Source organism: Somniosus microcephalus, chromosome 1 (assembly GCF_052327205.1).
Source record: "Somniosus microcephalus isolate GS21.2 chromosome 1, FLI_Smic_1.0, whole genome shotgun sequence".
Classification (NCBI taxonomy): domain Eukaryota; kingdom Metazoa; phylum Chordata; class Chondrichthyes; order Squaliformes; family Somniosidae; genus Somniosus; species Somniosus microcephalus.
The window spans coordinates 221,655,719-221,665,821 of NC_140987.1; the positions used below are offsets into that span (position 1 = coordinate 221,655,719).

A 10,103-nucleotide genomic window follows, 5' to 3' on the forward strand; every position below is an offset into this window, starting at 1 on the left:
TTTCGCCTCACTATCCGGAGGGAAACGTTTCACCAAAATTGACTTGGCACAGGCATATCTACAGATGGAGGTTGAGGAGACCTCTAAAAAGTATCTCACAATAAACACACACAAAGGCCTGTACCAGTACAATCGACTGGTTTTTGGAATAGCATCAGCTACAGCTATCTGGCAAAGAGCTATGGAGCAAGTCCTGCAAGGGATTCCGGGGACTCAATGCTACCTAGACGACATCCTTATAACAGGAGAAAACGACAACGAGCACCTTGCCAATTTGGAGCAGGTGCTCACTAGGCTGAAAGAACGGGGCCTACGAGCAAATCGCCCCAAGTGCGAATTTTTCCAAAATCAGATATCATATTGTGGCCACATAATTAATAAGGAAGGGTTGCATAAGTCACCTGAAAAAATTGAAGCAGTTATAAAAGCCCCAGCACCTGAAAATGTTTCACAATTAAGGTCATTCCTGGGATTAATAAATTACTATCATAAATTTTTACCGAACTTATCAACTATTCTACACCCTCTTAATGATCTTCTACAGACAGGAGTGATTTGGAAATGGAACGAAGACTGTAAACGTGCCTTCCATAAATGTAAAGACTTAATCACATCCGAGAAAGTTTTGGCTCATTACAACCCATCACTACCAATCAGACTGGCGTGCGATGCATCCCCTTACGGCATAGGAGCGGTATTGTCCCATAGATTCCCTGATGGCTCGGAACGGCCGATAGCTTTTGCGTCACGCTCATTGAACTCAGCTGAGCGTAACTATGCCCAGATAGACAGGGAAGCACTCAGCCTGGTATGGGGAGTGAAGAAATTCAACCATTACCTACACGGACAAAAATTTACCTTGCTGACTGACCATCAACCCCTCATCTCCATATTCAACCCTAAAAAAGGTGTCCCCATTATGACGGCACAAAGACTACAGAAGTGGTCCCTTTTTCTAGGGGCACACCAATACAACATTGAATACAAAGGGTCAAAACAGCATGGGAATGCTGACGGTTTATCACGCCTACCGTTGCCAACGATAGAAGAGGCACCTACAGTAGACCCAGTAGAGATATTCCACTCTACCATAGTGGAATGTCTACCGGTGACAAATTCTGCCATTGAAAGGGAGACAAGAAATGACCCTACTCTCTCACGGGTCTACGATTTAACAGTGAAGGGATGGCCAGCACATGGCGAACCACTGTTGCCAGCATTCTCGCAAAGAAGAGAACAGCTGTCAGTGTGCCGAGGAACCTTGATGTGTGGATCCAGAGTGGTGATTCCACCCAAACTCCAGGATAAAGTGCTAAAGGAGCTCCACGAGGGGCATCTGGGTGGAGTGAAAATGAAGAACCTAGCTAGGGCGTTTGTATGGTGGCCAGGTATCGATGGAGACATCGAAGACATGACCAAGAGCTGCCTAGGATGCCAGAAGGTCCAAAATGCTCCGCCACAGGCCCCTCTACATCCATGGGAGTGGCCCTCATCTCCCTGGCAAAGGGTGCACATCGACTTTGCTGGTCCATTTATGGACTCAATGTTCTTAATCGCAGTTGATGCACACTCCAAGTGGCCGGAGGTAATAAAGATGTCCTCCACCACCACGGAAAAAACCATCACAGTATTAAGGACCATATTTGCCAGGAATGGGCTGCCGGAGCAGATATGTTCTGATAATGGACCGCAATTTGTGTCCGAAGAATTCAGAAAGTTCTTAAAGAACAATGGGGTAAAGCACTACACGTCCGCCCCATACCATCCCGCCACCAATGGATTGGCTGAAAGGTTTGTCCAGACCTTCAAGAAGGCCATCAAGGCCATGGGTAATGAAGACATAAAACTTCAGCACAAGGTGGATAACTTCTTATTTGCATATAGGAATGCAACGCATATGGTTACTAACCAAACTCCCGCCATGATGTTCTACAATAGAAACCTAAGATGCCGGCTGGATTTGGTCAAGCCCAACATCCGAAGGGACGTGGAGAACCGGCAGTTTCAGGGCATGAATGAAAGGCCAACTAGGGCCTTCCGGATAGGCCAACCGGTTTTGGCCCAGGACTACCGTACCGAGAAATGGCAGCCTGGAACTATCTGCACACGATTAGGACCACTGATGTATACCGTGGACATCGGAGACAGCATAAGGCGGTGCCATGCTGACCAAATCATCAAGTCATCCAAAAAGGGACAACCTACACCACCACTCTATACATCTAACGATGAAGTAGAGATACCCATATCTACCTCCGATCCGGTGATACTGGAGCCCGATGAACCCGACACTGGCCTTCAAGCCGAATCAGCCTTGCCAGAAGAACCTACTACACCACCAGAAACTACTACACCCCCGAGGCGTTATCCGGACCGAGTCAGGAAGCCTCCTGAGAGACTAACTTATAATTAATTAATACAGCAATGTATATTATTTTGCATATAACATGTAATTAATAATTACTTAAAATATGATGTACTAGTTAGCTAGAAGGGGAGGAATTGTGGTGTATGTGCCTTTAAGAGCCCCAGGTGTGCGTAATGCCGGTAATTGCCACTTGGGCTATATGAGCCTGTGTATTGTGTATATCCTTTAGAAACCCCCCCCAGACTTGCTTAGTAAATACCTATGAACCAACTCCTGTCTTCAGTGTCTTTATCTACACACGGACACTACAGTCTGATTTCAGCTACATTCAAGGTTCTACAATTTTAAAAAATCTCCACCAAATCTTTGTCAATCACCTGACTTGCACATTTAAGAAATTGAGAGTTTCAAATCTAGACTCTCTTTAAAATGAAGCAATCCCATTAACAAATGCCGAAGCCCACTGAGCATGATGCAGCTCTTTTTCTCCCAGCTCTGCTATTGTGCGACTAGTCCATGAGTTCCTCGTCGGGTAGCAGGCCTCTATGAGGAAATTCCATTTGGAATATTAATCTTTTTCTATGAAAGACTAAACAACAACTTGCATTTATATCGCACCTTTACCACAGTAAAACATCCCAAGGCACTTAACAGGGGCGTAAACAGACAAAACAAAATTGACAGAGCCGAAGGAGGAGACATTAGTACAGGTGACCGACCAAAAGCTTGGTCCAAGAGGTGGGTTTTAAGAAGCATCTTAAGGAGGAGAGTTGGGAGGCTTAGGGAGGAAATTCCAGAGCTTAAGGCTTAGACAACTGAAAATGGTGGGCGAAGGAAGTCAGGGATACACAGGAGGCCAGAATGGTGGGCGAAGGAAGTCAGGGATACACAGGAGGCCAGAATGGTGGGCGAAGGAAGTCAGGGATACACAGGAGGCCAGAATGGTGGGCGAAGGAAGTCAGAGATACACAGGAGGCCAGAATGGTGGGCGAAGGAAGTCAGGGATACACAGGAGGCCAGAATGGTGGGCGAAGGAAGTCAGGGATACACAGGAGGCCAGAATGGTGGGCGAAGGAAGTCAGGGATACACAGGAGGCCAGAATGGTGGGCGAAGGAAGTCGGGGATACACAGGAGGCCAGAATGGTGGGCGAAGGCTGCTTTTAACAAGGTAAGTGGTGAATTAATTAAAATTAAAACTTTTTTTTCCCCCCCACAGGTTTATTATTTTTAAATACTTTTTAAAAAAAAGGCAAGTTTAGTTTTAGCCCCGTTAGAAAATGTAATTAATTTTTTCAAAAATTTTAATTATTGTTTAAAATAGTTATTTTAGGTAATTTATACAGGAAACTTTGTGCTATCCGGCACAGACGGGACCGAGCTGTTGCCATCCCATCAAAACTGCCGGACAAACCAGCGCTAATGTTGAAACATACGGAGATTTTGAGCTCCGTATCTGGCAACAAACCCTGTTCTAAACCTTGCAAGCGTCTCTGTAGCTTAGCAACAGCTTCAGCGAGACGTTGCAGAGCCTGACTGGTGAAAAAAAAGCACCGAAAAGAAAAAAAACCTAACGAAACGGCTCCTGATTTTTGCCGGTGGCTCAAGCATTCCGGACAGTTAACCTCCGGATAAACCAAAGTTTCCTGTAATTACTTTAAAAATGTGATTTTTAAAAATTAATTTATTTTAAGTTTTAGTGATGTTTTGGGGCTTATAGTATTTATAGTTTTGACAGCTCTTCCTGTCAATTTTATGAATGAAGTATTCCCTGCTGCCATTGGCTCTCCATGGCCCACGTGATCCCAGGGGACGCATCGAACTAACTGCGCCCCTGGGATATGCAAGCACTGCACGCTGGCAGTTGGAGCAGGCCCAGGATCGGAATCCCACGCAGGCCCACAGCACAACGGCCGGCACGCAAGGTAAGTGCAGGTCGGGGGCTTGCACCCGCGGGAAGCCGCCGACCCGAATTTCTGGTCCAATCTTCTCTAGCTCAAAGTATTTGAGAGCAAGTAGCTTTTTTACCCTGCTTCCCTCCAAAACTCCCAACCGGCTATCATCCCAGATTCCCAGCTAAACTCCACTCAATATCTTTCCAACTCCTCAATCTTCCAAAACTTCTAATTTTTTAATCATGTTTATTTTAAAACATTAATTTTTATCTCTACTAGCATATGTTGAAGGGTGTTAAAGGTATCTCGACAACCAATGAAATATTGATTTTCTGCAATTACTGGGGTACAGCACAACATTAAGCATAAAGCACTTAAAACTCCATTTGACTACAAGTGAGCCATTTTCATACAATTTTTATGCATTTCAGAAACAATACTGGTCTGTATACTATTCAAAATCTCTAGTTAGCTGCTCATGATTTTAACCTTTTTAAACTATTGATTTTCAATATGCTGTTGATATCATATTACCAGTATACCAATACAATCTTAAGGGTGGAACTTACAAATTAATTCAGATTTGAAACCTTTTCTTTCCCCTTATACACGAATGAGGAGTCAGTGTTCCACGTATATAATCGAATGCATAAAGTTGCAGCCTCTTTATTTGAAGGGGCTGCGCCTCGATTTTTGGCTGCACTTCAGTCCCACGCTCTTGATCTTTGGTCACCCGGTGCAGAGGAGAGTGGGCAGATCGGAGGACCTCCTCGTAGGACTGCTCCTGGGCCTGGCCAAAGTGGCCATTAACTGGTCCAGGCAGCGGGCGGTCGAGAGGGTCGTTCGGCCTGATTGCCTGCCTGCCTGCCTGCCTCCCTTCCGCGGCCAAGTTCGCGCCCAGGTGGTCCTGGAGATGGAGCACGCGGTGTCCGCCGGCACGCTTGAGGCCTTCCGCGACCGGTTGGCGCCGCAGGGACTGGAGTGCATCATCATCCCGGCCAATCAAATTTTAATTTAATTTGTGAAGTTTTATTTAAAGTTTTATTAAGTTACAGAAGATTCGTTTAATCACCCAACCAGAAGAGTACACACGAATGACAAATAACACTCCCAACTATGGCCTATGATATACAAGTTCAACATTAACTTCTTGATTTGTATTCCATTCCAAAGTCCAGATCATTTATGTATATTTATGTTATTATCTGAATTTGACCATCATCAACTGAACTTCTCAAGCTAAGTCTTTCATATAAAAATTAGAAACTGTATGATTTCAAACAACAATCTTTGGGATAACTCCACTCAGCACACCCTTACTTTCCCCCACACCACCGCTAACATCACTCCTCAAACAAGCATCCCTGCTTCCTAGCCGACAGCCAAATTATTATGCATTCCCAGATTTTACCTTAAATGCCTGCCATTGTAAACATTGGTAGCCCATCACACAGAACTTTGTCAAATGCTTGTTGGAAGTCTAGGTACATCATGGCGTCATGGCTTTCCGCAGTTCACTCAAGATGTACTTCCTCAATAAAAGTCAAAGATGCTATGCAGGCACTAAGTTACGACACTAAGCTAGGTGGCACTGTAGTGTAGATGGGGAAAGAAAGTTGTAATGGGACATTGATAGGTTAAGCGAGTGGGCAAAACTGTGGTAGATGGCATTCAATGTGAGGAAGTGCAAGGTCATCCACTTGGACCCAAGAAAGAGTATTTTCCAACGAGTAAGTAGTTAGGAACTCTGGATCAGACGACAGATTTAGAGGTTCAAGTGCAGAAATCGCTAAAAGCTAATGGACAGGTACAACAAAATGAGAAAGGCTAATGGAATGTTGGTCTTTCTCTCATGGGGGCGGAAGTCATGTTACAGCTGTACAGACTGCTGGTTAGACTCCATCTGGAGTACAGGTAGACTATCCTTTATCCGAAAACCTCGGGACCAGCCGTGTTTCGGTTTTTGGAAAATTTCGGATTTCAGAAGGTATTTTATAAGACTGGGAAATTTGTCGGCGGGGGGGGGGGGGTGGGGGTCAGCGGGGGGTTCGGCGGGGGTCGGGGTCGTGCGGACGACTTATGCTGAACAAAAAAACTTTCGGTTTTTAGAGGGTTTCGGTTTTTGGAAGTTCGGATAAAGGATAGTCTACCTGTACTGCATTCAGTTTTGTACACCGCACTTCAAGAAGGATATATTGGCCTCAAAGGGGATACAGCGCAGATTCACCAGAATGATACCGGGGCTAAAAGCATTAAATTATGAGGACAGGTTGTATAGACTAGGCTTGTATTCCCTTGAATATAGATGATTAAGAAAGATGATTAAAGGATTTGATAGGGTAGAGAGAGAAACTATTCCCTCTGGTGAGAGTCTAGAACAAAGGGACATAACCTTAAAATTTAGATCTAGGCCATTCAGGGGCAATGTCAGAAAGCATTTCTTCACACAGAGTGATCTAGAACTCTCCTCCAAAAAGCTGTTGAGGCTAGGTCAACTGAAAATTTCAAAACAGAGATATATTTTTGTTAGGCAAGGGTAATAAGGGTTAGAGAACCAAGGCAGGTAAATGGAGTTAAGATACAGATCAGCCATGATGTAATTGAATGGCAAAATAGGCAAAAGGGGCTGAATGGCCTCCTCCTGTTACTAGATATTTGAAAGATCAAACTTGTAGTTAGAGCATCTTATCAGATCCTCAAAATATCCCACAGCACTTCACAGACAATGAATTAAAACAGTCACTGTTATTACATAAGGAAACATGCAGCCTAATTTCCAATATAGCAAGGGCCCACAAATATCAGTGAGGTAAATGACCAGGTAAGCCAGGTTTTCTTCTGGGTGGTGTTGGATCGGGGGAGTAATCTTAGCCAGAACTCTCTGCTCTTTAAATAGTGGCAGGGGATCTTTAACATCCCTTAAGCCAGTTCCTCAGTTTAACATCCCATCCCAAAGAACTGCACTTATGCCAACCAAGACAATGTACTTACTGCTTGAGGTGGGGCTTCAACACACAATCTTGAGTCACATGCCATCAACTAAGCCATATCAACATTATTCCAATTTTAATTTCTTGAATCCATTTCATATTTTCCTTTTTTGCTAAAATGTGGCATGTCAACAAACTAGAAGCTCCTCAATTACTTCTATTCTGATGCAAACGACATCTACAACATTTACAGAAGTAACAAAAAAAAACTTGATTTTCTACGTTTGATATTTATGGCTACCCAATAGACAAGAATACCCAAATAGCCTCTTTGCCCCAACAGGAACAATCCAGGAATTTTTTGGGCAATTTTGATTTTTTTTTTCCTTCCCTAAGATTCTTAAAATTTCCCTTAACTGTTGAAGATATCCCCAACAGCTTCAACATGCTTGGTTACGTCGGTAATATTCTGCGGAGGTACCGTTGATCGGGTGTAGGTGGCTCCAATGCTCGGCCAGACCCTCGGGATGGAGCTTTACCGTCTGCTGGTAACGGAATCGCGAACCGCCCACTCCCGTTACTGCAGGGTCGGTGCTTTTAATTCGCCGGAGCTTTGTGCTGAGAAGCCTAGTACCAACCTTACCGTCTCAACCAGCTGCCTCCCTCTCCCTGACCGTTTCAAACTATCCGCACACGCTATTGGAGGCGCAGGCCACCAAGACCGTCGTTGATTGGCTTGGTAAGCCACCTTACCCTGCTCCATCCTGTGCTTTGATTGAACAGAGTTCCTTCCGCGGTTGTCATGGTTGACAGACGCGGAAAGCTTCTGCCGGATTGGCTCCGAGTCCCAGAGGCAGGTTCATTGGGCAGCCTGCAAGCCTTGGGCTACGCACGCACGCAGTCTGCTGGATCAGGCATTAAACAAGAGGATTTCTCTGCTCTCTCAGGTGGACCTCATGGCACTATTGAAAAAAAGCAGAGGAATTCTCCGGTGTGCTGGCCAACATTTCACTCTCAAATAAAAACCGATTAACTGGTCATTCATTTTATTACTGTTGGCCACACCTTGCTATTTACAAATTTTGTGTTTGTCTACAAAACAAAATGCATTAATTGACTGTAATATGCTTTGGGATGTCCCAAGGACCTTGCACATAGTTTCTACGTATGCTATGTATCTTTCTTCCACATAGTATACATTACATATCAATGATACTTGCAATTATGTAGCACCTTCATGCGTCAGTTTGGTTCAGTTGGTAGTATTTTCAATTCCAACAAGGCTATGATTTGAGTCCCACCTCAAGATTTGAGCTCCTAATCTAGGCTGACATTCCAGGGCAGTACCGAGGAACCATCCTTTGGTTTAGATATTAAGCTGAGATCCTCTGATATTCTGGTGATTGAGACCCCATGGCACTGTTTGAAGAAGAGCTGGGAGTTTTCCCCGTATCCTGGCCAACATTCTTTCCCATATATAACACCATTAAAACAGATTAACTAACCATTTATTCAATTGCTGTTTGTGGCTTCTTGCAAATTGACTGCATGTTACAATAGCCACTTCACTTATAAAAGTAATAAATTGTATATGAAACTCTTTAGGCTGTTTCTGAGAGATGTGATAAAGTAATATATAAATCGCCACATCACAAGATACTTATGGATACTGTAGTGTATGTAACCTGTACTACCTTAAGAGGATACCTTAAGGGATGGACTACTTTTCAATGGCTCCTGTACATTGTAGTACCGGTGGTGACCACACCGGTATATAAACCCTGCGGAGCAAAGTGTGCCTCAGTTCCGCCCTGACCCTCAATCACTAAAGACCTGTTTACTTACTTCTGTAGTCTGTGTCCTGTTATTCAGTATAACTGCACTTGTAGACACAGACTCAACAGATACGGAGGACCCTCTTAACTAAAAATCTGTGAGCAATTCAGGAAAGATGCTGAGAAATCTGTCTCCGACTCCCTAAATAAAACAAGCTCCATGAGACCACAGTTACCATGATACTTCACAATCATAATTAATGAGCAACTTATCTCCATAACTGGAACTGTTCTCTTCTCTCAGGAAGTTGTCAAGTTCACTTTTGAAGGAATCCAGTGACTCCAAACTCACATGTTCAAGCAGTCTGTTCCAGAGGTTAATGACTTGGTGAAAATAAATATTTCTTGGCATCCGCACTAATTTTTGCCAATGAATTTTATAGGCATGATCCCTTCCTCCCATCCTTATTCATTTCAAATAACCTATCTGATCGGACTGTATCCAATCCTTTAAACATTTTACCATAGAGCAGGAGACCATTCAGTCCATTTTGCCTGTCTCAGCTTTTAAGTTTTTCTGTTTCAAACATTTATCTACTTCCCTTTCGAAAGTTATTATTCTGAATTCTGCTTACACCATTCTGTTTCTGGTAAGGCATTCAAATGTCCAAATAACACTCTGCATAAGAAACATTGCTCCTAACCTCTGCCTTTTTACTTTTCATGATCTTAAATTTATGCCCTCTAGTTACCAACTGACCAACCAGTAGAAATAGTTTTTCCCTGTTTATCTTATCAAAACCCCTCATATTTTTGAACACTTCTATCAGATGTCCTCTTAACCTTCACTGTCCTAGTGAAAAGAGTACCAATTTATTTGGTCTCTCCTCATAACTAAAGCATCTTATGTTTCATCTTAGAGAATCTCTTCTGCACACTCATATTGGCCTTGGCAGTCTGCCTGAAGTAAGACATCCAACAGCGGACACAATAGGGCCAATTGTGTGCTTCCACCGGAGAGCGGCACTCATGGGGAGTGCAAGGCTGGAAATTCTTGGTCTGCGGCGATTGACTTTCTGTCCATTAAAATGAATGCATGGAAAATTATGGGCTGCATGCCCATAATTTCCATTCATG

General features: G+C 43.7%; 1 protein-coding gene across 3 annotated transcripts in view; it reads right to left on the reverse strand.

The window, feature by feature from the left end:
* Window positions 1–7,937, reverse strand: part of poc5 (POC5 centriolar protein homolog (Chlamydomonas)) — a 128,985-nt gene extending 121,048 nt beyond the window's left edge. For 2 of the 3 annotated variants that reach the window (XM_085990629.1, XM_085990646.1), the window contains exon 1: window positions 7,835–7,937. The gene's annotated coding sequence lies outside the window, so the exon portion shown is untranslated. The other variant, XM_085990637.1, reaches the window with a different exon arrangement.
* Window positions 7,938–10,103: the final 2,166 nt, after the last annotated feature.